The sequence below is a fragment of the Oncorhynchus gorbuscha genome, linkage group LG11 (genome assembly GCF_021184085.1).
Source record: "Oncorhynchus gorbuscha isolate QuinsamMale2020 ecotype Even-year linkage group LG11, OgorEven_v1.0, whole genome shotgun sequence".
Classification (NCBI taxonomy): domain Eukaryota; kingdom Metazoa; phylum Chordata; class Actinopteri; order Salmoniformes; family Salmonidae; genus Oncorhynchus; species Oncorhynchus gorbuscha.
The window spans coordinates 43,161,870-43,173,381 of NC_060183.1; positions in this window are offsets into that span (position 1 = coordinate 43,161,870).

Below are 11,512 nucleotides of genomic sequence, written 5' to 3' on the forward strand. Positions count from 1 at the left end.
CTGGCTCATGACAAGTCTTACAAAGCATTTATAACTGTTACAAAGCCTTATAACTGCATCATATTGCATCATACTTGCAGGCTTCAAATAAAGTGTTATACAATTAGCATCTGATCTGTGTGTGGGCATTTTTCGCCAGATGGCAACAGAATTGTTCCCTAAATCATGGGAGGAAGGGCTAATCTGGTTACGTAATCTGTTTTGGATGAAGCATCAATAAACGTATTCTATTACAGTAAAACATTAACACTGATGAAAAATGTCAGTGTTTGGCTAAGGCTATGCTATATTTTGTTGCAATATAGAAATTACATCCTGACATGTACAATATTTATTAGACAAAAATTGTGTAACCTTTGTGGATTAATTTGATGATTGCTGTTCAGAACAGAAATGTAAACAATCAGAGCCCAACTGGGCAGCAGCCATATCATCTTACATAAACAAAACAAAATAACAGTGACAAGCAAAATCAAGAGCAGAGGCTATTGTCTTTTGAGTAAAACAGTAGAGAACTCTTACTCCTGTTTGATGGAATAAATTGTTGTGGATCTTAATGTTTTTCCTCATAATCCTGGACTATCGGACCACCATTTTATTAGGTTTGCAATTGCAACAAATAATCTGCTCAGACCCCAACCAAGGAACATCAAAAGTAGTGCTATAAATTCACAGACAACACAAAGATTCCTTGATGTCCTTCCAGATTCCCTCTGTCTACCCAAGGACGCCAGAAGACAAACATCAGTTAACCACCTAACTGAGGAACTCAATTTAACCTTGCACAATACCCTAGATGCAGTTGCACCCCTAAAAACTAAAAACATTTCTCGTAAGAAACTAGCTCCCTGGTACACAGAAAATACCCAAGCTCTGAAGCAAGCTTCCAGAAAATTGGAACGGAAATGGCGCCACACCAAACTGGAAGTCTTCCGACTAGCTTGGAAAGACAGTACCGTGCAGTATCGAAGAGCCCTTACTGCTGCTCGATCATCCTATTTTTCCAACTTAATTGAGGAAAACTGCAAAGCTAACTAAAAAGCAGCATTCCCCAAGAGAGGATGGCTTTCACTTCAGCAGTGATAAATTCATGAACTTCTTTGAGGAAAAGATCATGATTATTAGAAAGCAAATTACGGACTTCTCTTTAAATCTGCGTATTCCTTCAAAGCTCAGTTGTCCTTAGTCTGCACAACTCTGCCAGGACCTAGGATCAAGAGAGACGCTCAAGTGTTTTAGTACTATATCTCTTGACACAATGATGAAAATAATCATGACCTCTAAACCTTCAAGCTGCATACTGGACCCTATTCCAACTAAACTACTGAAAGAGCTGCTTCCTGTGCTTGGCCCTCCTATGTTGAACGTAATAAACAGCTCTCTATCTACCGGATGTGTACCAAACTCACTAAAAGTGGCAGTAATAAAGCCTCTCTTGAAAAAGCCAAACCTGGACCCAGAAAACATAAAAAACTATCGGCCTATATCTCATCTTCTATTCCTCTCAACATTTTTAGAAAAGGCTGTTGCGCAGCAACTCATTGCCTTCCTGAAGACAAACGTATACGAAATGTATACGAAATGCTTCAGTCTGGTTATAGACCCCATCAATAGCACTGAGACTGCACTTGTGAACGTGGTAAATTACCTTTTCATGGCATCAGACCGAGGCTCTGCATCTGTCCTCGTGCTCCTAGACCTTAGTGCTGCTTTTGATACCATCCATCACCACATTTTTTTGGAGAGATTGGAAACCCAAATTGGTCTACACGGACAAGTTCTGGCCTGGTTTCGATATTATCTGTCGGAGAGATATCAGTTTTTCTCTGTGAATGGTTTGTCCTCTGACAAATCAACTGTAAATTCCGGTGTTCCTCAAGGTTCCGTTTTAGGACCACTATTGTTTTCACTATATATTTTACCTCTTGGGGATGTCATTCGAAAACACATTGTTAACTTTCGCTGCTATGCGGATGACACACAGCTATACATTTCAATGAAACATGGTGAAGCCCCAAAATTGCCCTCGCTAGTGTTTCAGACATAAGGAAGTGGATGGCTGCAAACTTTCTACTTTTAAACTCAGACAAAACAGAGATGCTTGTTCTAGGTCCCAAGAAACAAAGAGATCTTCTGTTGAATCTGACAATTAATCTTAATGGTTGTACAGTTGTCTCAAATAAAACTGTGAAGGACCTCAGCGTTACTCTGGACCCTGATCTCTCTTTTGAAGAACATATCAAGACTGTTTCAAAGACAGCTTTTTTCCATCTACATAACATTGAAAAAATCAGAAACTTTCTGTCCAAAAATGATACAGAAAAATTAATCCATGTTTTTGTCACTTTAGATTAGACTACTGTAATGCTCTACTTTCCGGCTACCTGGATAAAGCACTAAATAAACTTCAGTTAGTGCTAAATACGGCTGCTAGAATCCTGACTAGAACCAAATCATTTGATCATATGACTCCAGTGCTAGCCTCCCTACACTGGCTTCCTGTCAAGGCAAGGGCTGATTTCAAGGTTTTACTGCTAACCTACAAAGCATTACATGGGCTTGCTCCTACCTATCTCTCTGATTTGGTCCTGCCGTACATACCTACACGTACGCTACGGTCACAAGACGCAGGCCTCCTAATTGTCCCTAGAATTTCGAAGCAAACAGCTGGAGGCAGGGCTTTCTCCTATAGAGCTCCATTTTTATGTAATCGTCTGCCTACCCATGTGAGAGACGCAAACTCGGTCTCAACCTTTAAGTATTTACTGAAGACTCATCTCTTCAGTGGGTCATATGATTGAGTGTAGTCTGGCCTAGGAGTGTGAAGGTGAAAAGCTCTGGAGCAACGAACCGCCCTTGCTGTCTCTGCCTGGTCGGTTCCCCTCTTTCCACTGGGAGTCTTTGCCTCTAACCCTATTACAGGGGCTGAGTCACTGGCTTACTAGGGCTCTTTCATATCGTCCCTAGGAGGGGTGCGTCACTTGAGTGGGATGAGTCACTGATGTGATCTTCCTGTCTGGGTTGGCACCCCCCCCTTGGGTTGTGCCGTGGCGGAGAACCTTGTGGGCTATACTCGGCCTTGTCTCAGGATGGTAAGTTGGTGGTTGAAGACATCCCTCTAGTGGTGTCGGGGCTGTGCTTTGGCAAAGTGGGTGGGGTTATATCCTTCCTGTTTGGCCCTGTCCGGGGAAGTCCTCGGATGGAGCCACAGTATCTCCTGACCCCTCCTGTCTCAGCCTCCATTATTTATGCTGCAGTAGTTTATGTGTCGGGGGGCTAGGGTCAGTTTGTTATATCTGGAGTACTTCTCATGTCCTATTCGGTGTCCTGTGTGAATTTAAGTATGCTCTCTCTAATTCTCTCTTTCTTTCTCTCTCTCGGAGGACCTGAGCCCTAGGACCATGCCTCAGGACTACCTGACATGATGACTCCTTGCTGTCCCCAGTCCAACTGGCCGTGCTGCTGCTCCAGTTTCAACTGTTCTGCCTGTGATTATTATTATTTGACCATGCTGGTCATTTCTGAACATTTGAAAATCTCCACCCGGCACAGCCAGAAGTGGACTGGCCACTCCACATAGCCTGGTTCCTCTCTAGGTTTTGGCCTTTCTAGGGAGTTTTTCCTAGCCACCTTGCTTCTACACCTGCATTGCTTGCTGTTTTGGGTTTTAGGCTGGGTTTCTGTACAGCACCTTGAGATATCAGCTGATGTATGAAGGGCTATATAAATACATTTGATTTGATTTGATGTGTCTTTGAGCAAGGCACCTATTTGCTCCTGTAAATCGTTCTGGATAAGAGCGTCTGCTAAATGACTAAAATGTAAATGTGAATGAGAATTATTCCTGTCTGATACTGTGTTTATGGAGGAGTAAAGTTGACAGAGTCCTGAAATTATTTTAGATTGACCAAGCTTTAATAAGATGGCATTAGAATCATAAAACACGGGACGAGATGTTAAAAACTGTCCATTGTGCCAATAGATGGAATGCACTCGCATGAGATTTGCCGTGATGTTAACAGAGTGGCATGGGAGGTTTATTTCTTAGACTGGGGTAAGATGTCAATTTTTGGGACACATCCTCAGTAGTGTGCCTTCGAATCAGTGGGTGTTTCGGCCTTTAATCACTAAACACCCTCATCAAAGGTGGCCAGCTAAAGGGTGATCAAACCTTAGCTTGTGTCCCATGCCCAATTAAAATGTCCCACAGGACTGTGCAAGGCAGGGGCGTCCTCTTCCCTGAGCCAGCCATACAGCTGACCTCATATGCCCTCCTCAAGTTGGAGGGATTTGAATTGAGTTCTCAGGTGGGGGTGAGGGGTCATGAAGTTATAGCCCAGCAAGGGTCCTTCCGTTTGATCCAGATCCACTGGCTACCTCTTTCAGCTGCTTGAGAAACTGCTCTGACGGTCTGCCGCAGAGCCTGTCCATGGATTCCAAGTTCTTTCAGCAACCTGATGATGGAAGAAGCCACGAATCCTCTGCATCCCACTTCAACTGGCCAGACTTTTGCATTCCAGCCACGCTGAGTTGCGTCTGCTGCCAACTCTGTGTAACGCAGTTTCTTACGCTCGTAGGCCTCTTCAACAGAGTTTTCCCATGGGACTGTGAGCTCTATGATGTACACAGCCTTTCGTGAAGGGGACCAGAGTACCATGTCTGGCCTAAGGTTGGTAGAAGCAATCTCAGGTGGAAAAATGAGTTGCTGGCCAATATCGACAAGCATCTTCCAGTCCCGGGCCATGGCTAGGTGTCCAGTTTCTGGCTTTGTAGGAGGATACTTGGGCCTTTTCTGTCCCTCCCGGATGAATGTTGTTGTTTTGACGGGATTGCTTGTTTTTGGAGGTAATGAATTGGTTGCACTCCTCTTGGTCTCAAGTGCTGCAGCCAGGCTCTTGAGGACCTGATTGTGCCTCCAGGTGTAGCGGCCTTGTGAGAGGCTGGTCTTGCAACCTGTCATTATATGCCTGAGAGTCGCTGGAGCTGGGCAGAGGGGGCAGGTCGAGTCCTCGCCATACCATTGATGTAGATTTTTTGGTGATGGAAGGACATCATAAACAGCTTTTATGATGAAGCTGATGTTGCTTGCCTCCATTTGCCAAAGCTCACTCCAGTTGATCTTTCTCCTCTCCAGGCCTACCCACCGCGTCCATTGCCCTTGTTTAGCAAGAGAGACAGCCTTTGCACTTCTTGCAGTCTCCTCCTGTCTGCGCACCTCCTCAACCACCAGCTTCCTGCGTTCAGATGTTGTTGCCTTATGGAACGTTGGTTTGCTTGCTGCCAGGCCAAAGCCTCCTCTTCCATGCTGGATATTCCCCACAATGTCTTGGTGTCTCAGGGCTGATGTTGCTTGCTGCACAGCCTTGGATGATGTCCATTTCCGTCCAGTTTGTAGGGGAGGTGCAGCCTTGCTAATGGTCTGGTCTTTGGAGTCCTTCAATGTCATCTGAAGTCTTACTTTAGAGCACTTGTACTCCTCCGTTAGACTTGTAAGAGGTAGTTCAAGGACCCCTTTGCCATAGAGGCCGATGTTACTCAGGCATCGTGGGACACCCAGCCATTTCTTCACGTATGAGGTAATGGTTCGCTCCATCTTCTCCACTGTTGTTATTGGGACCTCATAGACAGTGAGTGGCCACATTACCCGGGGGAGAAGTCCAAACTGTAGGCACCAGAGCTTGAGCCTCCCAGGCAGTAGGGTCTTGTTGATGTTCTCAAGACCGTCGGCGATGTCCTGCCTTACTTGCTGCACTTGATCTTTATCCCGGAGGCTTTCGTTGTACCATCTAGGCTCTTGATGGGTTGCTCAGACACCGTTGGTATCGGGTCATCTCCAATGCAGAACCTCACATCTTTAAGCTGTCCCTTGACTATGGAGATGCTTCGAGATTTGCTTGGCTTGATTTTCATCCGTGCCCACTTGATGTTATCCTGCAGTTTTGCAAGTAGCCGCCTGGTGCATGCTGCAGTGGTGGTCAGTGTAGTCATGTCATCCATGTATGCTCGGATAGGTGGGAGACGGAGCCCTTCCTTAGTTCTCTCACCGCCGACCACCCATCTCGATGCCCTGATGATGACTTCCATGGCCATAGTGAAGGCCAGAGGAGAAATTGTACAGCCTGCCATTATGCCTACTTCCAAGCGCTGCCATGTTGTTGTGAAGTCAGGTGTTTGTTAAACACAATTGCAGGTCTTGGAAATAGGCCTTTAACAGTGTAGTGATGGGTTCTGGTACGTGGAAAATGTTGAAGGATTCCCAGAGGAGTTCATGGGGAACTGAGCCAAAGGCATTGGCCAAGTCGAGGAAGATGACATAGAGGTCTCTCTTGTCCTTCTTAGCTCTTTGGATCTGGTGCCAAATCATACTAGTATGTTCCAGGCAACCAGAGAAACCAGGAATGCCTGCTTTCTGTACAGATGTATCAATGTACTTGTTCCTTTCCAGATAAGTGGACAGCCTCTGTGCTATTATACTGAAAAAGGTCTTCCCTTCGACGTTGAGCAGGGAGATTGGTCGGAATTGACTGATGTCTGTCGCATCCTTCTCTTTCGGGATTAGCACACCACCAGCCCTTCGCCATGCCTTTGGTATTATTTCCTTCTGCCACACTATCCTCATGAGCCTCCAAAGAAAGCGTAGAACATCCGGGGCGTTCTTGTAGAGCTTGTATGGTACTCCATTAGGCCCAGGAGCCGAGGCCGCTCTTGCTCTTCGGACAACGTTCTCTACTTCCCTCCATTTTGGAGGGTCAGTGTCCAGATTGAATTCTGGTGGTTGAATAGGTGGGATGTCATGTGGGATGATTATCTGCTCATGCCTTTTCATGTCCTGGTGGACCTTTTCCAGATGTTCTTCCAGTTCAGGCTTTGTAGTTTTTAGGATTCCGCACTTTTCCTTTGCGAAGAGATCTTTGACAAACTTAAAGGGGTTTTTATAGAACCGTGTTCTTGAGTGTTCCTTCTTCCTACGAAGTTTCCTTAAGTTTTCCGCTCTTCGCAAGGTTGCCAGCCGACATTTAATGTCTGCTTGGAGTAGCATGAGACCTTCTCTCTCTGCATCAGAGGCCTTCTTCCACTGCTTCCTCAGCTGCCTTCTCTCTCTGACAAGTATCTCGATCTCCTGCTGTCTCCTAGATTTGGCTGGCGCGGGAGGTGTCTTGCCACTTCTCCTTTCGTTTACGCCAAAGCGCTCTTCTCCGTAGTGGTAGATAATGTCTCCCATCCTTTCAAGCTTTTTCACTGCTGTTCCTACCTGTTGTTCCAAGATTTTTGTCAGGTCGTTGTTGATTGTTTCCCACTCTCTCTTTTCAACGGCTTTGGGCCACTTCACCCTCGGTCTGTGCCCTTTGATCTTTTCCTCTTTTAGAGGTCTCTGTGGTTGGGTGAGTTCATCCACCGGCATTCCTGTGCTTGTGTTATCCTCCTCAGTTACAGGGGTGCTGATGCTCTGCGAACTTTGGTTTGCGTCCCGTCGCTGTGCTTCATTCGACTGATTTGACTGGCTGCTTCGTAAGAAGTACTGGTCAATGCGAGGTCCCTGTCTCTGCTTGTCTAACAAGCACCTTTTCCTCCCTTGATGGATCCTTAACCCCCTTTCCGATGTTACTCTCTCCCAACCACAGCTGCACACCTGAAGTGTGTGTCCTGCTGCTGTTATGGTTGTCTCATGTGCTGTGTTCCTACTCATAGTCGTTTCCGTTCCTGGGTCCGTAACCGTGTGATCAGTCGTTGAGCCATCTTGCGCCCCAGCTCTCGCAGGCTCTAGGGGTATGTTCCTTTGTTGACTTTCAGTAGCACTTAGCGGGTGTCTCCAACATACTGAAACAGCGTCGGAGACTGCCAACATGGGTAGCTAACCCATGACAGCCCCAGTGGGGTCTATTCCCTCCGGTCAGTTGTCTCTCCAAGCTGTCACACAGACTTTCCTATGTTGTCAGCTGTCCTTTCACAGCAGTCACTGGACTGGTCCAGATAATCAGAATCATAAAACACGGGACGAGATGTTAAAAACTGTCCATTGTGCCAATAGATGGAATGCACTCGCATGAGATTTGCCGTGATGTTAACAGAGTGGCATGGGAGGTTTATTTCTTAGACTGGGGTAAGATGTCAATTTTTGGGACACATCCTCAGTAGTGTGCCTTCGAATCAGTGGGTGTTTCGGCCTTTAATCACTAAACACCCTCATCAAAGGTGGCCAGCTAAAGGGTGATCAAGCCTTAGCTTGTGTCCCATGCCCAATTAAGATGTCCCACAGGACTGTGCAAGGCAGGGGCGTCCTCTTCCCTGAGCCAGCCATACAGCTGACCTCATATGCCCTCCTCAAGTTGGAGGGATCTGAATTGAGTTCTCAGGTGGGGGTGAGGGGTCATGAAGTTATAGCCCAGCAAGGGTCCGTCCGTTTGATCCAGATCCACTGGCTACCTCTTTCAGCTGCTTGAGAAACTGCTCTGACGGTCTGCCACAGAGCCTGTCCATGGATTCCAAGTTCTTTCAGCAACCTGATGATGGAAGAAGCCACGAATCCTCTGCATCCCACTTCAACTGGCCAGACATTTTTTAGATCTATTCTTTTTCACTTCAACATCAAAGTGCCTCCTACACCATCGCAGTTAATGGGTCAAATTTGGCAGCCATTTTGAAAATTCCACCTGTGGTCTTAGTAGTTTAGGAACTAAATAGGATAGTAGCCAAATAAAATATAATCTAAGACTATTTTACAGATTTGTTTTACTTTATTTTAGTGCTGATCCATTTGAGTGTTAGACAGATTCAATGTTGGTTAGACAGTTGGGCGTCAACAACAATATTGTTGACAACACCGCTGTAACAGCTTTCTTGTGGAGAAGGAGAAGCGGACCAAAATGCAGCGTGGTGGTTACTCATGTTCTTTAATGGAAGATGAACGATACATGAAATAACTTAAATCTACAAAACGTAACACAAAAACCTAAACAGCCTAATCTGGTGCAAACTAACACAGAGACAGGAACAATCACCCACGAAACACTCAAAGAATATGGCTGCCAAAATATGGTTCTCAATCAGAGACAACGATAAACACCTGCCTCTGATTGAGAACCACTTCAGTCAACCATAGACTTTTCTAGATAACCCCACTATACCACAATCCCAATACCTACAACAAAGCCAAGACTAAACACACCACATAATAAACCCATGTCACACCCTGGCCTGACCAAAATAATAAAGAAAACACAAAAATAGTAAGACCAGGGCGTGACATTTCTGGGTGTGAAAAAAATGTAATTGTCTTTTTTATGATGTGATTATATGGTCTGATGAGAGATCATTAGCTGTCCCAAATGGCAGTGCACTATACATGGAATACGGTGCCATTTGAGACACAGAGGAATTCATTGTGCTTTCACAATCCACATTTTCTGCCATTATTGTGGGTACGCAGAGGTGGCATTAAGAACTAAAGAATGGACATGAACAAGTGTGGAAGGCCATAGCGCAGTACATTCTGTTAACAAGCGTCATGCTATTTCTTGTGTCCTCAACGGCATCCCAAATAAAAATAGTATTCAGTCGTTCACAATTAAATTGGAGGTTGCATGTTACAAAAGTGTATAGGCTCCAATATGGTCAAAAAGTTATTCTGGAAAGAAGTGATTGTATAACACAAACCTAGAGTAAAATGAATTAGATATCCTTAATGCTGTACTGAACTGATTTCTGGACTGTTTGTTTGTTTAATTTCAGTTAAAAAAAGGTTAACCAGTGTAGTTGAGTCAAAGGCTTTTATTGACAATTACATGAAGTTGATGCAAAGTCTGATGGCCTTGAAATAGAGGCTGTTTCTCAAACTCTCGGTCCCGGTTTTGATGCAACTGTACTAACCTCACCTTCTGGATGACAGCGATGTGAACAGGCAGTGGCTCGGGGGGCTCTTGTCATTGATGATCTTTTTGGCCTTCTTGTAACATTGGTTGCTGTACGTGTCATGGAGGGCAGGTAGTTTGCCCCCGGTGATGCGTTGTGCAGACCACACCACCCTCTGGAGAGCCTTGCGGTTCAGGGCGGTGCAGTTGCCGTACCAGGCAGTGATACAGCCCGACAGGATGCTCTTGATTGTGCATCTGTAAAAGTTTATCAGGGTTTTGGGAGACAAGCCAAATCTCTTCAGCCTCCTGAGGTTGAAGAGGCGCTGTTGCGCCTTCTTCACCACACAGTCTGTGTGGGTGGACCATTTAAATTTGTCTGTGATGTGTACACCCAGGAACTTAAAACTTTCCACCTTCTCCACTGCTATCCCTTCATTGTGGATAGGGGGGTGCTCCCTCTGCTGTTTCCTGAAGTCCACAATCATCTCCTTTGTTATGTTGACGTTGAGTGAGAGGTTGTTTTCCTGACACCACACTCCGAGTACCCTCACCTCCTCCCTATAGGCTGTCTTGTCATTGTTGGTGATCAAGCCCACTACTGTTGTGTCGTCTGCAAACTTGATGATTGAGTTGGAGGCATGCATGGCCACGCAGTCGTTGGTGAACAGGGAGTACAGTAGGGCTAAGCACACACCCTTGTGGGGCCCTAGTGTTGAGGGTCACTGAAGTGGAGATATTGTTTCCTACCTTCACCATCTGGGGGGCTGCCCGTCAGAAAGTTCAGGACCCAGCTGCATAGGAAGGGGCTGAGACCCAGGGCCTCCAGCTTGATGATGAGCTTGGAGGGTAGTGTGGTGTTGAATGCTGAGCTGTAATCAATGAACAGCATTCTTACATATTAATTTTGTCCAGGTGGGAAAGGGTAGTGTGGAGTGCAATAGAGATTGCATCATCTGTGGATCTGTTTGGGCAGTATGCAAATTGGAGTGGGTCTAGGGTTTCTGGGATAATGGTGTTGATGTGAGCGATTACCAACCTTTCAAAGCACTTCCTGGCTATGGTAATCCATCTGGCCCTGCAGGCTTGTGTATGTTGACCTGTTTAAAGGTCTTACTCACGTCGGCTATGGAGAGCGTGATCACACAGTCATCCGGAACTCTCATGCATGCCTCAGTGTTGCTTGCCTCGAGAGTATAGTAGTGATTTAGCTCATTTGGTAGGCTCGTGTCACCGGGCAGGCAAGCCCTGCCACGTAAGACAAGCGTCGGAGCCGGTCTAGTATGATTCAGACTTAGCCCTGTATTGACGCTTTGCCTGTTTGATGGTTCGTCCCAGGGCATAGCAGGAATTCTTGTAAGCTTCTGGGTTAGAGTCCCTCACCTTGAAAGCGGCAGCTCTACCCTTCAGCTCAGTGCAAATGCTGCCTGGCTTCTGGTTGGAGTATGTACGTACAGTCACTATTGATAAAGCCAGTGACTGATGTGGTGTATTCCTCAATGCCATCGGAAGAATCCCGGAACATGTTCCAGTCTGTGATAGCAACACAGTCCTGTAGTTTAGCATCTGCTTCATCTGATCACTTTTTTTTTAGACCGAGTCACTGGTGGTTCCTGCTTTAATTTTTGCTTGTAAGCAGGAATCAGGAGGATAGTTGTGGTCGG